Below are 16,475 nucleotides of genomic sequence, written 5' to 3'. Positions count from 1 at the left end.
TGCCCCCAGGCATTGCCAGATGTCCCCTGGGCACAAAATAATCACCTTGGTCCAAGACCCATTGGGTTAAGAGCATGGCTGGGAGGTGGAGGGTAGTAGGTATGTATATGAGGAGGGGTCTCAGTTTCCCAAGAGGGAAAATTAGGAAACAGAAGCATAGAATCTTATGAAGGTCTAGTCTAGGGGTGGGGAGATACCAACCACTCACGAAGTTATTCTGAGGGACACAGTGCTGTTGACAGTAGAATTAGAAGCCACGTCCTTAACTCAGAGGTGCTCTCCCCTCAGTTTCAATCTCCCTTTGCCTCCCAGTACCCATACTGGTTTTCTCTTCCATGTTTTACAGGCTGAAGCTTCCAACGTAGCCCGCACCCTCAGTGCTGATGTTCAGGGCCTGGCCAGCGGAGACCCCCAGTGAATGGGAGCTAGCAGTTCTATGATTCTAATTATGATTCAAAGTTCAGGATTCATTTATTCAAATCCTATTTCTTGAGGACCTCTCCTGTGCCAGGCACTAAACAGTTGGAGAGCGATGGTGAGCAGGATGGACACAGTCTCTCCCCTCCAGAAGCTTCCAGGCCAGATAGGAATGGAATAATATTCACACAACTAAGCAGGATTTCTAACTGGGACGAGGGCTCCGAGGGCAAGTACACCACACACTCTGACAGCCAGAAGCAGCCAGTTCGCTGTGAAGTAAGGAGGCTTAAGCTCCAGCACCTCGCTGGCCAGGCCCTTTCCAACACACTGGAGGGACCTTAATTATGTAGATCTTTCATTTCACACTCATAATTTTTATTCTTTTTCTGGAAAGGGGCCTTCAAGATTGTACAAAGTTTAGGTCCTATAACATATCAGGGATTCACCCTGATGATAGAATGCAGATGGGGGAAGAGAGGATAGATTTGAGACCCGAAAGATGAGTTCACAAGACTTGGGGATGAGGGGAGGCCAACTGACTTTTGGGCAGAATGAACAGTACGTACAAAGGCCCTGTGGCAGGAGAGGGCAAAATGAACAACATGATGAGCTAGATTCATCATTACCTCCTGAAGAAGGGGTTGCTTATGACGCTGTGCACCTGACACCAGGCATCTTTGCTTGCCACCATCTGTCTCCCTGTCCTGCCTTTCTGTAGGCTCAGGGCACCGGCCCAGCTGGCCTAGAGGAGATGCCTTCATCTCTCTGATTCATGTCTGTATCTTGGGGCTCCCACCAGGCAAAACATTTATTTCTTAGCCTTTACATACATTGCCCCTGAAATAAAACAATCCAACAAAACCTACTATATATATACACACATACACATACACTATATGTAAATTTCTGTACTCTCACTCTGTCTCATTGATTCATGCCACCTCCCTTTTTTAGTATCAGAAGAGAAAATGTGTATCACTGCTGTGCTCCTGATTTATTGCATTGACATTGACCTGCACACCTGATTTCATATTCTTCTCCATTCCGCAGGGCCTCCTCTGCATCTCGTTTGCCAGGGTGTTTTGTTTATTTTGCAAGAACAGATAAAACAGTGGTTTGGGCTCCTGGGTAAATAGAATTTCCAACGTTAAATAAAGGTTTTCCTATAATAGCACATGCTGTCCAAATGAGCAGAGCTCTGTATCCCAGCCTGAGGAGAGGATTTTTCATTTATAATACTGTCTGTGTCACTTGGGACAGAATGATGTGAAATCCCATTTTAAACAGCAGTCCAGATTTGCAAGGTACCTGTGGTAATTGGGTTAATACATGAATATGAGTTTCTTCTCCCCACCCGCCCGCTTTCTATGCTAACAGTGCCTTTGCTTTTTGCAAGGGTCTTCTTGCATCCATGGCGTTCCCTTTCAGTCATGAAGTTATTTTCTTGGACCAAAACTCAGGATTTTAGATACGTGTGTGTGACTATGAATCTATAATAATGCACCTAGGCACACACCTCAGAATATTTTAGAATTGTTCAAATAATCCCCAAAAGGTTTGTACATGACACTAGAAGAGACCCTAAAGTTCATCTGGCCCCACCTTTTCCAAATTATCAGAACACTAAAATCCCACCAAGTCATGGGAGTGTCACTATTACTAATAATAATTATGTCTTGTGGACAAGTCTTTCTCCTGTAGGAAACGCATAATGAGTGTTTCCATGCCTTGGCAGTCTTACTTTCTATACATGCCTCCTATGCAGCCTCTTTTCTCCATCCCTCCTGTCACCTCCCAATCCAGACTACGATCGTCTCTTATCTGGACCACTGTGATGGCCTCCCCAAGTCACTGCTGGCCCCTGAAATCCATTCTCCAAGTCAAAGTCAGAGCAGTCGTGTGCACAAATCTGGGCATATCCCTCCCTTGCCCAAGCTTCTTCCAAGGGATGCCATTAAGAAAATGGAAGACACAGACTTGAAGAACACATTTGCAAAATGTATTTCTAATAAACGACTTGTGTCCAGAAGATGTAAAGAACTCTAACAATTAAAATGAGAAGAATATGCTACAGCCATTATGGAAAACAGTATGGAGATTCCTTAAAAAACTAAAAATAGACTTACCCTGTAATCCAGCAATCCCACTCCTGGGCACATGTCTGGAGAAAACTAACTTGAAAAGACACATACACCCAATGTTCATAGCAGCACTATTTACAGTAGCCAAGACATGGGAGCAAACTAAATGTCCATCAGCAGATGACTGGGTAAAGAAGATGTGGTATATTTATACAGTGGAATACTACTCAGCCATAGGAAAGAATGAAATAACGCCATTTGCTGCAACATGGATGGACCTAGATATTATCACACTAAGTGAAAGCAAAAGAAAAACTTACGGTTACCAGGAAAGGGGAGTTGGGAGGGATAAAATGGGAGTGTGGGATTTGCAGATACACACTACTATATATAAAATAGATAAACAACAAAGACCTACTGTAAAGCACAGGGAACTATATTCAATAACTTGTAATAGCCTATAATGAAAAAGAATATGGAAAGGAAGATATATATATATATATATATATATATATATATATATATATATATATATATATAACTGAATCACTATGCTGTACACCAGAAATTAACACATTATAAATCAACTATACTTCAATTTAAAATTTTTTAAATTAAATTAAAATAAAAGACAGAAAGAATAAAAACCCAGTTTAAAATAACCCAAAGATTGGACTAGACACGTGCACGGGAGGGTCAACACAGCAGCTCAGTGCTGCTCAATAGAAGGCTGGCCTTTGGCTGGCATCTGAGAAGTTGGCTTTTGGAATATTGCCTACATTGCTAACTGATAAGGCTGTTTTGTCTGCCTGGGGCACAGAATCCGGGTGTACCAGCTTGCCTAGACGGTTTGTACAAGCAGTGTGATTTATAGCAAACACCTGCTTTCCTTCTAGGAGTCTGGAATGTCAGTAATCATGGCTGGTTGTGCAGGCAGAGCGCCGACATCACCAGCCCACGATGAAAACCATGGAGCCTGAGTCTCAGGCAGGCTCCCCTGGGCAGAAACAAGGCACGGTGTTGCTGTGCTTCGCTGCTGGAGGAAGAAGCATGTTGTGTACGTCTTCCCCTCAGGAAGGAGAACTTTGGAAGCCTTCACCTGGGCTCCTCCGGGCTCCACCCCATGTGCCTTTTCCCCTGGCCAGCCCTGTTGTGCATCCTTTCACCATAATAACCCTTTGCCTCTGAGTCTTGTGAGTGCTTCAAGCAAGTCATCAAATGTGGAATCCCAGAAACAAGACACCTCACCAAAGATGACGTAAGGATGACAAATAAGCACAGAAGAGATGCTCAGCCCCGTCTGTCTTTAGAGAGCTACAGTGAGCTACCAGCTGGAATGGTTAGAATCAACCCAGCAATCCCACTCCTAGGTATCCGCCCGAGAGAGACGAACTCGTTTATCCACTCAGACTTAGCTGTGAATGTTTATGGCAGCAGTATTCATTATAACCCAAAACTGGGAAAATTCAGATACCCATCAACTGGTAAATGGATAAACAAATGTGTTACATACGTCCATGCAAGGGAATACTATTCAGCAATTAAAAGGATGAACTAGTGATAGATACTGAAACAAAGTGGATGAACCTCAAAGACATGCCAAGTGAAAGGAGCCAGGCATATAGGTTGATGTGTTACATAATTCCATTAATATGAGATTTCCAGAAAAGGCAAAACTACAGAGGCAGAAGGCGGACCAGTGGTTGCCTGAGGGTAGGAGTGGGGATTGACTGCACATGGGCACGAGGGAATTTTGGGGGGTGACAGGAATGTTTTAAAACTAGATTGCTGTGACAGTTGCACAAGTATATAAATGTACTAAAGGTCATCAAACTACACACATAAAATAGGTAGATTTTGTGGTGTTTAAATTATACCTCAATAAAGGTGTCTTTAAAAAATCCTCCTGAGCTTCGTTACATGCTTTACCAGTGAGGATCCTGCTCTTCGCATCCTCCCCCTCAACTTTCCTCCTGCCCCACCCGCCCCAGGCCCTTGGCCCTTTCACTCTGCTCCAGCCTGGCTGACTTTTTGCAGTTTCTCACACCCACCCTTCCCTGATCATCAGTGCTTCTGCATATGTGGTTCCCTCTGCCTGCAAGCTGTCTCCCTTCTCCCCTCCTTTGGGTTAATTCCCATTTCTTCTTCAGTTCTCCGCCTCAAGTCGCTTCCTCCAGGAAGTCCTCTCTGAATCCCAACTAAGTTAGACTTGCCCCCTGTACTCCTAGCTCCTTGCTCTCCTCTTTTGTAAAAGAGTTTCATCACTCTTGAAATGACTCATTTGGCAGTAACTCCAAGTTCCCTGAAAGCAAGAATTTGTTCATTGTTCATTTTCCCCAGCACAACTCCTGGCTCACAATGGGAGCTTAATAAATATTTCATAAAATAGTATCTGAATAAGCATCTTAATAGCTCTGAGAAGCCCATGATAAACACACCTGTTTAACTTTGTATAAATCAGTGTTTTTGAAGCACATGTGCACTCGGAATCCTTTTATACACACACACACTTAATAATATGAGGAACACGAACTCAAAGGAGCCATTTACAAAGCTCTTATCTAAAAAGTTTCTTTCCCAGATTTTTACTTCAGTAAACACCCTTATACATAAACCCATACAAGCCAGTGCTTTTGTGGGATAGATTCCCAGCAGTGGTACTGCTGGGTCAAATGGTATGTGTCCTTTTTATTCTAATCGATGTTACCAGATTGATTTTTTTTTTAAGTAAATTGAATTTTTTGAAAAAAGAGAATCTCATAGAGCGGCTTAAATTTTCATTTCCTTACTCCTTCGCAGGGAGGCACCTTCATTTATCTTTCATACAAGCCAAAGCAGTATCTCTCTCTTCATTTCAGTAGGTAATCTGTGAGGAAGAATTTCAGGAGCTCCGTCTCCACAGAGAGACCCAGCAGTCAGTAGGTAAACGTTATTCCCGGATTGCTGGGTGCCTTCGTCAAGGATTCTTTTTTCTTTTTGTACACAGGAACTCCTCGAAGTCACCTAAATAACATGTAAACAAGGTTCTCGAGAAACTGGAGAGAAAGAGGAAATTGACATTCCCCCACCTCCCCCCCGCCCCCTCCCCATCCCGCTCCTCCTCCTCTTCCTCTAATGCTTCCTCCCTCGCTGCCCCCTCCCCGGACTGGCTTCTAGGAGCCTCACCTGCTGCTCATCACCCAGCAGCCGCACACCTGCGTCCACGTGACCCCCCCCCCACCCTAAACCCTGCCTCAGTGTCACAAATCTAGAATTTCAGAGACTCACTGGCCCGGGATGGACTTGTCCACCTAGTCCACGTGGCAGTGATTTTTCTGCAAGGGCAGAGGGTGGTCAGGGAGGAAAGGGATGGACCCTTCCAACACCCGGGTAAGCGCCCACAGAATCCCAAAGTGACCCGGCCGTTTGGGTACGCCCCTCCTGCTCCTGCTCTGCTGAGGCCGTGCCACAGGAAGGGATGCTGGTGGGAGACACATGCTCCTGGAGGGAGAAAGGGAAGGAAGGGTGGGATGGCAGCCGGGTGTCAATCACTCCTTCTTCACTCCCCCCTCCACTGTGGGCGGATGGGCCGGGGTCAAGGGCAGGCTGAGCAGAAGCTAGATGGAGTCCACTCCACCCCGACCCCTACCCCTGCCCCAGGCCCACAGGCATGGGCTTGAGTCCTGTGGGTCTGGGAGAGCCTGGCTTCCCTGGGGAAGGCAGAGTAAGTGAGCTGCAGCTGGACTTGTGAGTCCCTTAGCGGGATCCTGCAGAGGACGCAGGTCTTCCTTCCCGAGGAGAGGCTGCATCAAGCTCGGGACATGGCGTGTCGAGCCAGGTGCAGGTCTTAGTCCCCTGCAGCAGCCCAGGGCATTGTCTGGACCCTCACAACACCCCTGGGAGCCCTAACTTGGTCAAAACCCAACTGGCTTCTTGGCAGAAGCACGGCAAGTTTGTGCAAACGGATGTTTGTGAAGTGAGGGTGGATTTCCCTGGCATCTCAAGATGTCATGTTGTCCAGAGACCTTCCTAACCTCTGCCACGACCTCCCTCCCACCAAGCCGGGGAGCGCCTCTGCTTTATAACCCTACGGCCCCTGCAAGCCCCACTGTCACAGCCCCAGCCGCCCTGGTTGCCCCCGTTTCCATGGCTGTCTCCCCACCCTGACTGCACCCTGAGCCTGCTACCGAGTCCAAGCTCATACTGCTCGCAGCACAACAGGCCAGTAAATCAAGAGACAAGGTGTTGGGGTAAGGAAGGGTGACTTTATTTGGAAAGCTATCAGACCGAGAAGATGGTGGACTAGTGCCCCAAAGAACCATCCTCCCTGAGTTAGAATTCAAGCTTCTTTTACACTAGAAGAGGCAGGGGTTAAAGTCCTGGTTGGGGGATGTGTTCATTGCTTCCTTCCTGCAGCCATTCACAAGTAAGCCTGGTCAGGAAGTTTCCTGTGAACTAAACAAAGGTATTTTAGCTTAATGCTCATTACCTGGGAGGCAGGGTTCCCAGAGATGGGCCATTATGTATAGTTTTAACTTACAGGCAACATCCCTTTAGTGATTAACTTGTAGCAAAAGCAATAGAACACAAAGGTTAAAGTAAAAGAAACAGATCCAATATGGGGTCAGATCTGTTCCTCCCTAGTGCAAGAGGACAAGGCTCAGGGTCTCACAGTGCTGGGGCCACGTGCCCCACAGATGGACATCCAGATGACCTGGTGAAGGCCTGGCGCACACTGCCCCTTCCTAACGGCACCTTGAATTCCTTTTAAGGATTTTCCTCACTGGCTTCAGTCTGGCCAGGCATATCCAGGTGCTCACTCCCCAGAATTTAAATCCGGAACACAGCTACCACTAAAAACGGCTGGGGCTGGTCTGTCCTGGTGGTCTGGTCCTAACCAGTTCCCCGCACAGGGTCCCATTTGTCTTTCCTGTCTCCTGTCCCAAGATTCTTCGTAATCCTTCCAGTAAGTTTCCTTATTTCCTAAATTCTCCATAATTTGTTTCTGTTGCTTGTAGCTAAGGGGAGAGTGGGGGAGAGGAGGAGGAGGAGGAAGGAAGGAGGCAGGGAAAAAAGGAAAACTAACTCAAACGCACAGTGAGTGAACGAGTGAGACCAGAGCACAGTCCAGCTGGAAAGCCTGGCAGCAGTGGACTGGGTGATGGTGGCAGTTATGAGCAATAGTGTCTTCCTGGAAGAGCCAGGCCAAGCCCATTCACGTCCACGTTAACACTGGGCCAGCCATGGACATGATTTCAAATCTTAGCACTTACACATGCTCACAGGGTCCTCCCATGGTGCTGATGACTAACACTACCAAGCTCCTGCTAGTAGAGGCAGGAAAGCCAAGGCCCTGCCCCCAGGTTGCTCCCAGGCTCTTGGGAGAGCCCAGTATCCAGCGCACACCCAGCATCCTCCAGTGCTGAGCCAGGGTGCAGGGAAGGGGCCAGGACAACAAAGCAGTAAAGAGGCCAGAAGTCGGGTCTTCAAAATACAGGGAGCACAAGAATCCTCTGCAGAGCCTGGTCAAAGTGCCCTTTTCTGGCCTCACCCAGACTGTGAGTCAGTAAGCTGGAGTGAGCTGGGGATCCAAGTTGTCACAAAACCCCAGGACAGAGACAAGTGGTCTCTCTTTGGGATATACTATCTGAGAGTCGGGAAAAGGAAGAAGAAATGCAGAAGGGTGTGTCCTCTGTAGAGCTTTTAGAAGATGCAGAGCATCTGCCCTTCACCCCTTCCAAGGCCATTCTTCCTAAAATTTCTTTATATGGAGCTGCTGTCCCTCTGGTATCAAGAACCGTCAGCATCCTCTCAGCACCTCACGGGAAAAGACCCAGCTCCTCAGTCAGCATTTGAGCCCCCAAGCCCAGTCACTCCATTTTGCTCCTGCCTGTCTTCTGATGGCTCATCCACGAACCCTCGCCTCTGACAGCTTCAAATCCTGTCTGCCTCTATTAACAGCCACAGGTTTCCCACTTCTGAACTTTCGTGTGGGCCGTTTCTCTAACCTGGGACACCCGGCCCGCCTCTCTAAGCCTCTCTGCACATCACTCACTCCTCAGGATCCTCTCAAGCTCCACCTCCTAGAACACCCTCCCTCCTGATCTGGTCCCCGGGGACCTCCCCTCCTCCAAGCTCTTGTTGGGACTGCTTTGTATTAGGTGACTGAGGCTGACAAGGGATTTTCTGTCCCTCTGAATCAGAGAAGGGTCAGAGTGTCAATAAGGAGAAATTCATTCAAACTGCCTGACCTGGAAAGACTGGAATGGACTGGGGGTGGTCAGGGTAGGCAGATTTCCAGACCAACTCTGAGTTGGACTGTGAGGGTCCCCTCCCCTCACCCTGCATGGATTCTCAGTGCACACGGGGCAAGTCAGCCCAATCCCAAGCCCAAAGTTGACCAGCTGTACTCCTGTTTCATTGCCCCTTTCCTCCCGGAACCTCCATCCTTGCTCTGTCTTCTCTGCCGCAAGCTGCATGGTGCCCCCTGTCCTTGGATCCAACATGGTTGCCCGGTCATCCAGAGACCCAAACACACTGGTTTCCTCAGTTCCTCAGGTGGACCCCAGACCAACAGAAAGAACTCACTGGAAGATGTGAGCTCAACAAAGATCGAAACCCACCTCACACCTCCAAGGAGGCAGCACAGAGAAATCCCTCCAGAGCAGTAACCACAGAAAAGGACACCGCCTTTGAGATTACACAGAACTGAGTTAGAACCATGCTATTTTTTGACTTAAAACTGTGTAGACTTGAGCCTTAATCTCTCCAACTTGGTTGTTTATATCTGTAAAAGAGTGATGGGAGAATACCTACCCATCATGAGGCTCAATGATTAAATCAGATCATGGTCACAAAACGTGTCACAGGAGCCCTCACACAGGGGCTGGGTTCATCGTCACCATCATCTTCATCAGGCTTTGTGGAAGGGAAGATTTCAAGCTGCTCCTTGATGCTTCTCACACCCTGTTGTCATGCAACCATCTCTCGTCTGGGGCCGCTCTACATCCGCTCAACGTCTGCTAAGGAAAATAAAGGCAAACGCCTTGGCCAGGGCCCCAGAATTCCAAATGCAGAGACAGTTCCTCCAAGCAGAGGCAAGCAAGAGTCTGAATATGCTACTCCCTTGAGTCTTTGCAGGAATGAGCCTTTAATGTGAAACAAATCAGTCTACATCTCAGTGGCTTAAAACGAGAACCATTTCTTATTTCTCACGAGTCTAGCAGTTAGCCGGGTGCTTCTGGGCCACGATCAATTGATCTTGGCTGGTCTCACTCACATGTTTGGTTCCAAAAGGTGTCTGGAGGCCTCGCCCAGACCTACTACAACATCCCTTCTGCCACAAAATCTATTGGTCAGAACAAGTCATGAGGCCACCCCAGATTCAAGGGGTGGGGAATCACCCCCCTCTCTCCATAAGTGGAGCAACAAAGTATTGTGCATTGTAGCCGCTTTTGCAGCTCCCCACAGGCCTCCAGCTTTTCTCTGCATCCTTTATAGTCCCTAGTTACGCCCTGAAGTGAGAAACTCTGTGTTAAAATGAAAATGGATGGATGGTTGGAAGGATGGACAGGAGGATGGCTGGGTGGGTAGGCAGTGCTGGCTAGGAGTGAGTGGGCAGGGAGACGGGCCAGTGGGCGGTGTGCTGGAGCGTGGGTACAAGGAGGAAGTTTAGATGGTGGAGGATTTGTGGATGGTGGGCAGATGACTTCCACATCCTGCTCTCATCCCTAGAGCCCAGGGGCGTGGCGGCACAGGAACAAGACTTGCCATTGTGCACCCCGGCGATCCTCTGGAAGGCGGGTGAGTCATTCCCTGCCCACAGCATCCACCGTATGCCCTGTTCCTCCTGGGCTGGCTGGCCTGCACAGAGGCTCATACCCAGGGCCCATTAGCATGACTGCATGTCTCTGCCATCCTCCTCTCCTTCCTGGTGACACTCTTGTACTGTACTTTTCAGTGGCTCCCCATTTCCTACAGGATAGAGGCCAAGTATCTTGCTAGGGTGTCTAAAGCTCCCCATGGCCTGGCCCCCCTTGTCTCTCCAACATTTCCTTCCACTGTGTCAAGCCATGCCATCCCTCCCACCCGCTCTGCTCCCCCTTAGCCATGCTGCAGCCACACGTCTCCCTGGAAATGCCAGGCTTTCCTACACCTCCCTGATTTTGCACGTGCTCTTCCCTCTCGGGAGTGCCCTCTCCACCCTCAGTCAGGCAAATGCCTACTTGTCCTCCAAGACTTAGTCCCTGAGCTCAACCACCATCTTGTCCTTGAAGCATCTTGTACAAGCCTCTACTTGTTACATTTATCCTTCACTAGCCTTAAGGTCCTTGGGGTTGTGTCCGTGGAAACGTGGCAGTATCTTCAGCATCCAGCCCAGTTTCAGGCACCCACAAGGCGCCCAGTGAATGTTTGCTGAAAGCATCCATCACTGGCAGCTTTGACATGTCCCCCTGTTCCCTCAGCGAGTGTCCACTGTGTGTCCAGCTCACCACCAGGTGCTGTGAGACACAGGCACTGACCACAAAGCGCTGACAGCCTCGCTGAGCTGAAGCAGGCAGGCTCACATCTTTGCATGCAATTTCCTGGAAATGAAAGCTTTGCCCGCCTGAGGCAGTGTGAACAAACGCACCAGGACTGGGAGGGCTCAGGGCGCTGGGGGCTCAGGGGGAGACCGCAGTGAGACTGGAACGTGGGGGCTTTGATGGACGAAGAGGAGGAAAAGAAGGGTATCCAGGCCAGGGATCTACAGGAGGGGGACTTGGCTGTGAGGACACAGAAGACAGAGCACAAGAGGGTGAGCTGAGGGGAAACTGGTATAGAGTTGAGAAAAGACGTTAAGGACACACAGTCAGAGGCCTCAAATGACAAAGAAGAGATGGAACCTAAAATTTATTGAGGATGTGTGGGCCACACGCTTCAAAACTACGCTATGAGTTGATGGCTCAGAGACATTCAGCTACTTACCCACGATCACACAGCTAGGAAACAGGAGGCCTGGGATTCAAAACCAGTCTGACCCTAAAACCAGCTCTTCATTCTACTGGGCTCTATCAATCCAGAGACAGTTGGCAGTTGGAGCAGGAAGGAAGGTCACAGATGAGCAGGGTATTTACTATGAAGCTTGCAATAATGCTATTTGGAGTGTGTTCTCTGTCCCTGAATCAATGAGCTCCTGGACTATTTCTTCAGTTGTTGGAAACACAAACCCACTAAAAACTGTCCACCTCCACTGCTTCTAAAGAGACAGGACAGAGACTTTGTCCTGGAGGCTAGCCCTGAGCTGAACTGGTGATCCTGGCACCCCCAGACCCCTCCCAGCCTCCCCTCCTAAGCCTTCCCCCTTGTCCAGGTCAGCACAGCCCGGATCCACATTCACTCTCTGGATGTCCCTCAGAGTCCTTGGTCATGTGCTTCCCAAAAATCAATGTATGTCTACCCAGCTGCCTCCTTTTCATCTCTTCATTGTAGAATTTGGCCCCAAGAATGCAAAAAAACATTGGTCTGGCAAGATTTGTTCTTTTTAAACCTGGCCAGAGCCTCACAAAAGTAAATTAACCTTTAACTGTTTATAGATTTTTTTCTGCCTAGAATATATGCCCTGTGCTTGCATGTCACATGGGGATTCCAGTCCTGCTCCCATATTGATAACGGCGGGGGAGACTTACATCCTCTCTAGGGTTTTCTTCTGCCGGCTTATTTATCAGAGCCAGCCTGCCAAGAGCCCCAGAGATCTCTGCTTCACTCAGGAGATAATAGGGGGTTTAGACCCTGGGTTTTGGGTCACGCAGGGCCAGACGCAAATTCAGTCCCATGTGACCTCGAGCAAGTCCCAAGCCTCTCTGAGCCTTATTGTCTTCTGAAAATGAAGACTCGAGGGAGGCATATCTTACCCAGGACAGTATCATCAGCACAAAACCCATATATGGTCATAACAATTACTTCTGAAAAGTCCTTGACTCTGCAAGGACTCCCGCCTCCTCACCCCCATCCCTCACCTTTTCCCAGTCTCCCCTTTTCTTCCAAGAGGATAGCTGCCTGCGCTTGCCCTGACCACTAACTCAGCCTTTCTGGCCACCTCCAACCCTCCCTTCCACTCCGATGAGCACCGCAAGAAGGCCTAGGATAAAATACACAAAACCACCGTCCTCCCTAAAAGGCAGGGGTGGGGGGAGTTGTGAATATGTATAATGCATTTTTTTTTCAAATTTATTACTGGCCAAAAAGATATGAGTCTCATCAAGGTGAAAAGACAAAATGTATAAATCTTGTGTTAAATGTCAGTGCCTGAAGGCCAAGTACACCAAGTACTTGAGAAAGACTACTCCAAGAGAAAGACAAGTGATTTAAAAAATGTTTAAATAAATTGGCCACTTCGACCCAGCCACTGGCCTAATGGGCTTACTGAAACCAGAGCAAGAACCACGGGGGTTAAGAATCTGCCTACATCTGTCTTCTGTCTAAAACTTGCCAAAGGCTGCTCCTCATTGGCCAGCTTCTCAGATAAACTGCCTTACCTCCCACTTTAGTCCTTTTGTGGGCATGTCCCAGGGGAGGGATGTCAGATAAATTTCCATCTTTTGGTTACTCTAATACAACCTAATTGCTAATGACATCTCACTGAAAATTTCCTTTAGTAATTGCTTCTGACCAAAACCCATTCCCACATCACTGTCATGACATGGCAAGACATGGAATCAGGACATCTCCAGTCCTTCTATCCACAGTATCTTCCATCGGATGAAATGGCCACTTAAGACCAAAAGCAGACTGAAACTCTAATAAGACTGACTTCTTCATTCCCACCACTAGGAATCTATCCCAAAGATACACTCACAAAAATATAAAAAGACTTCACCTGCTTATTGCTACACCATTTATTATAGCAAAAGCCTGGAAACAACCAACATGTCCATCAGTAGGGGATGGATTCAATAAACACGTCCACACAGTGGAGCCCTCTGCCACTGTCAAAGGGGAGGAGGAAGGTCTGCCTGTGTTGCTGTGAGTGATCTCTAGGATATTGCATTAAATTTTTTCAAAAGTATTTGGTATGCTACTATTTATCTAAGAAAGGGAAGGTACTGTAACCGAGCAGGACCCTGTGAGGTCTTCCCAGGACAGGTCCCTCCCCTCCATGTCCTCTGCCTACCTCCTGTTTGTAGAAAAGCTACAGTCTCCCAGGCTTCCCCTGAGTCACAAAAACCTGGCTCAAGAATTTATGATTCTTGTCAAGAATCAAGCAATCAACCAATCAGAATTCTGCACAAGCTGATTACATACTCTGGGACACGCCTCCCTCACCTCACATTTGAAAATACTTCCCTGAAACCCATTGAGGAGTTTGGATTTTCTGAGCATTTCAATTTTTTGAGCAACTGCCCTGGATTCCTTGTCTGGTCTGGGGCCTTAAAATAAACCCAGTGTCAATCACGCAGACAAGCAGACCCAAGTTTTGTTTTGTAAGAATATGACTATATAATATATATGTATATATTTATATTTTTTTAATGAAAGGATAAACCATAAAATAAAAGAGATATATCAGCCAATGGCAATGTTTGAAATTTGTTTGGATCTGGATTCAAACAAACAAAAAAAATTTTGAGGTAAGTGAGCATTTTCTGGACATTTGATGATATTCAGGAATTAATATTATTGGGTTTTAGTTGTGATAATGGTGTTGTGGTTTTTTTTTTTTTAATGACTCTATCTTTTAGAACTACTTCTTGAAATGTTTCCCAATGAAATGATAAGATGTCTGGTATTTGTCTCAAAATAATTTTGGAAATACAGGGTGAGTGGGGACAGAGATAAAACCAGATTGGCTGTGGGTTAATAATTGTTGAAGCCGATGATGAATCCATGGGAGGTCAGTATACAATTCTCTTTATGTTTATGGAGGTTTAAAATTGTCCATAACAAAATAGTTAAGAAAGCAAAAAGAGAGAGGAAGGCAGAAAAAGAAAGACTTCCATGCAGTGTATATCAAAATTTGTAGACATGATTGTCATGTCATGAAAGACAGCTGATCCACTCTGCAGAACCATTTTCTAGACAGAACTAAATCCCCAGGCCACTACCTCACCCCAAAGAGGGTTTAAGATTCTGGGGCTTGTAGACCTGGTGTTTCATTTGCATATTTGCATGTTCATAAATATATCCAAGAAGGGCTTCCTGGGTAGACCTCGGTGCCCCTCATCCCCTGTGGCCTCTAGATAAGCCCTCTCACTCCCAAGCATGGTAGGCATGGGGAGGCAGCTTTGCTGGGCTACCCTCATATTTTCTGACATTAACCGTACAGATGGCAGGGCGACAGGTCGGTAATTGGAGCTGGGTTATTCTCCACAACATAATTCCAGAGACTTATTTGAACACAGAAAAAGAGATTTCACAAGTCTCCAAAATAAAACTAGCCCTTGAGAAGAGAAGTGGGGATGAGGAAGATTTGTTTTATCAGCATGAGGCCACCTGTCCCCTGCTAGGAGACTCTAGTCTCTGGGTGCAGGGGACCCAGCAAAGAGGACGGGCACGAGGCTGGAAGGCACGGTCCCGTTCCTCCTCCTTGTGAGGGGCATCTTTTTGGTAGGGACGGAGCCTCAGGGTCTGTCCCAAGGATCTCTGCTCCAACCCCACTGCCCTCGGGAAGCTCTGCTTCCCCAACAGCTGGCGACACGGGGCAAGCTGCTTGACCGCTCAATGATATAGGGACAGTACTGCCCACCTCACCAGGCAATTGTAAGAGTGGCCTCAAGTGGGGTGAGTTTGCTCTCCACCTCCCATCTGGGGCATTTGGCAATGTCTGGAGACATCTTTGTGGGAGGTGCCAACTGGGATCCAGGATGTAGAAGCCAGGGATGCTGCTAGACATCCTACAATACATAGGACGGCCCCCCTCCCCCCACAAAGAATTACGTGGTTCAATGTGGCAACAGTGCCAAGGTTGAGAAACCCTAGTGTAGAGCTGGGGGGGGTAAGAGAGGCTGAAATCCAAGCCACTCCCTGGGATGAAGCTATCCCTACCCTGAAGAAGAGACATTTTATCCTAACTCAGCCAGAGGCAGTGTGAGCCCTGAGGAGGGAGGAGGTGGGGATATTGGAGCCACGGTAGTGCTGGAGGTGGAAGAGAACGTGCCTGCTGTCACCTAGGCTGTGAGTTAAGCAAAAAGCAATTTAAAAGAGATATTTAGTCTTTCACAGAGGGTCAAAAAGTCAACCCACATGATTATGTCATCTCCTTGCTGGCAAAGACAGAGGTTTTAAAGCACGATGACATACCCTCCAGGTGGGAAATGAGATGCATTCAACGATCTTCACTGCCGTACTGCTTCTAATAGTAAAGAATTGGAACGACATAAATGTCCATCAGTGGGGGACAAGCTGGGTAAACAATGGGACTTCTCACAAAGGAACGAGGATATTTCCTCTGTACAGATATGGAAAGGTCTCTGGAATATACTGAGTGGGAAAAGCGAAGTGCGGAACACTGGAGTACTGTGCTGCTGCCAGGGGAAAGGGGAGGGGAAATCAACGGTGTATTGGTAATTGCTTACATTTGCATACAGCAGTGGATCTGAAACTTCACTGGGCATCAGAACCACCCAGAGGGCCTTTTTAGCCATACTTACTTCAAGCAACATCAACCTTGCTTTCCTTCCGGGAAGGGACCTGGAGAGCGCCCCACTTTTCTTTCTCGGAGTGGAACTGCCCAGCTTTCCGGATTCTGGACCCCCACATGCCAGGCCACCAGCGCAGGGTTTAAGACAAAGGCCTATAAGTCCCTAATTACTCCAGCAAACCCAGGAGTCTTTCCCAACCCTCAAGTGGCCGCTGAATGTGAGTTCAAGCCATTTGAAGGAATCTCGCAGGAACCGAAGAGTTGGAACCGATAAAGCAAACCGCACCCCAACCCCCCATCTCATCTTCCTTCGTAGGGGAGCAAACTGAAAGTCTGAACCAGGCGGTGTCGGGCCCGGGACAACCTGGCCCTTCGAC

General features: G+C 47.8%; 1 long non-coding RNA gene across 1 annotated transcript; it reads right to left on the bottom strand.

Annotated features, from left to right (window-relative positions):
• Positions 1 to 5,070: 5,070 nt before the first annotated feature.
• LOC116153518 (uncharacterized) lies at positions 5,071 to 9,498 on the bottom strand. Its single transcript, XR_010377175.1, has 2 exons — positions 9,297 to 9,498; positions 5,071 to 5,504 (listed from the first exon to the last, which is right to left on the bottom strand). It is a non-coding gene; the product is annotated as an uncharacterized LOC116153518 (long non-coding RNA).
• Between the last annotated feature and the right edge of the window lie 6,977 nt (positions 9,499 to 16,475).

This window comes from Camelus dromedarius, chromosome 2 (assembly GCF_036321535.1).
Source record: "Camelus dromedarius isolate mCamDro1 chromosome 2, mCamDro1.pat, whole genome shotgun sequence".
In the NCBI taxonomy this organism is placed as follows: Eukaryota; Metazoa; Chordata; class Mammalia; order Artiodactyla; family Camelidae; genus Camelus; species Camelus dromedarius.
The sequence above is the reverse complement of the archived record's forward strand: the minus strand, read 5'-3'. Positions and strand labels throughout refer to the sequence as shown.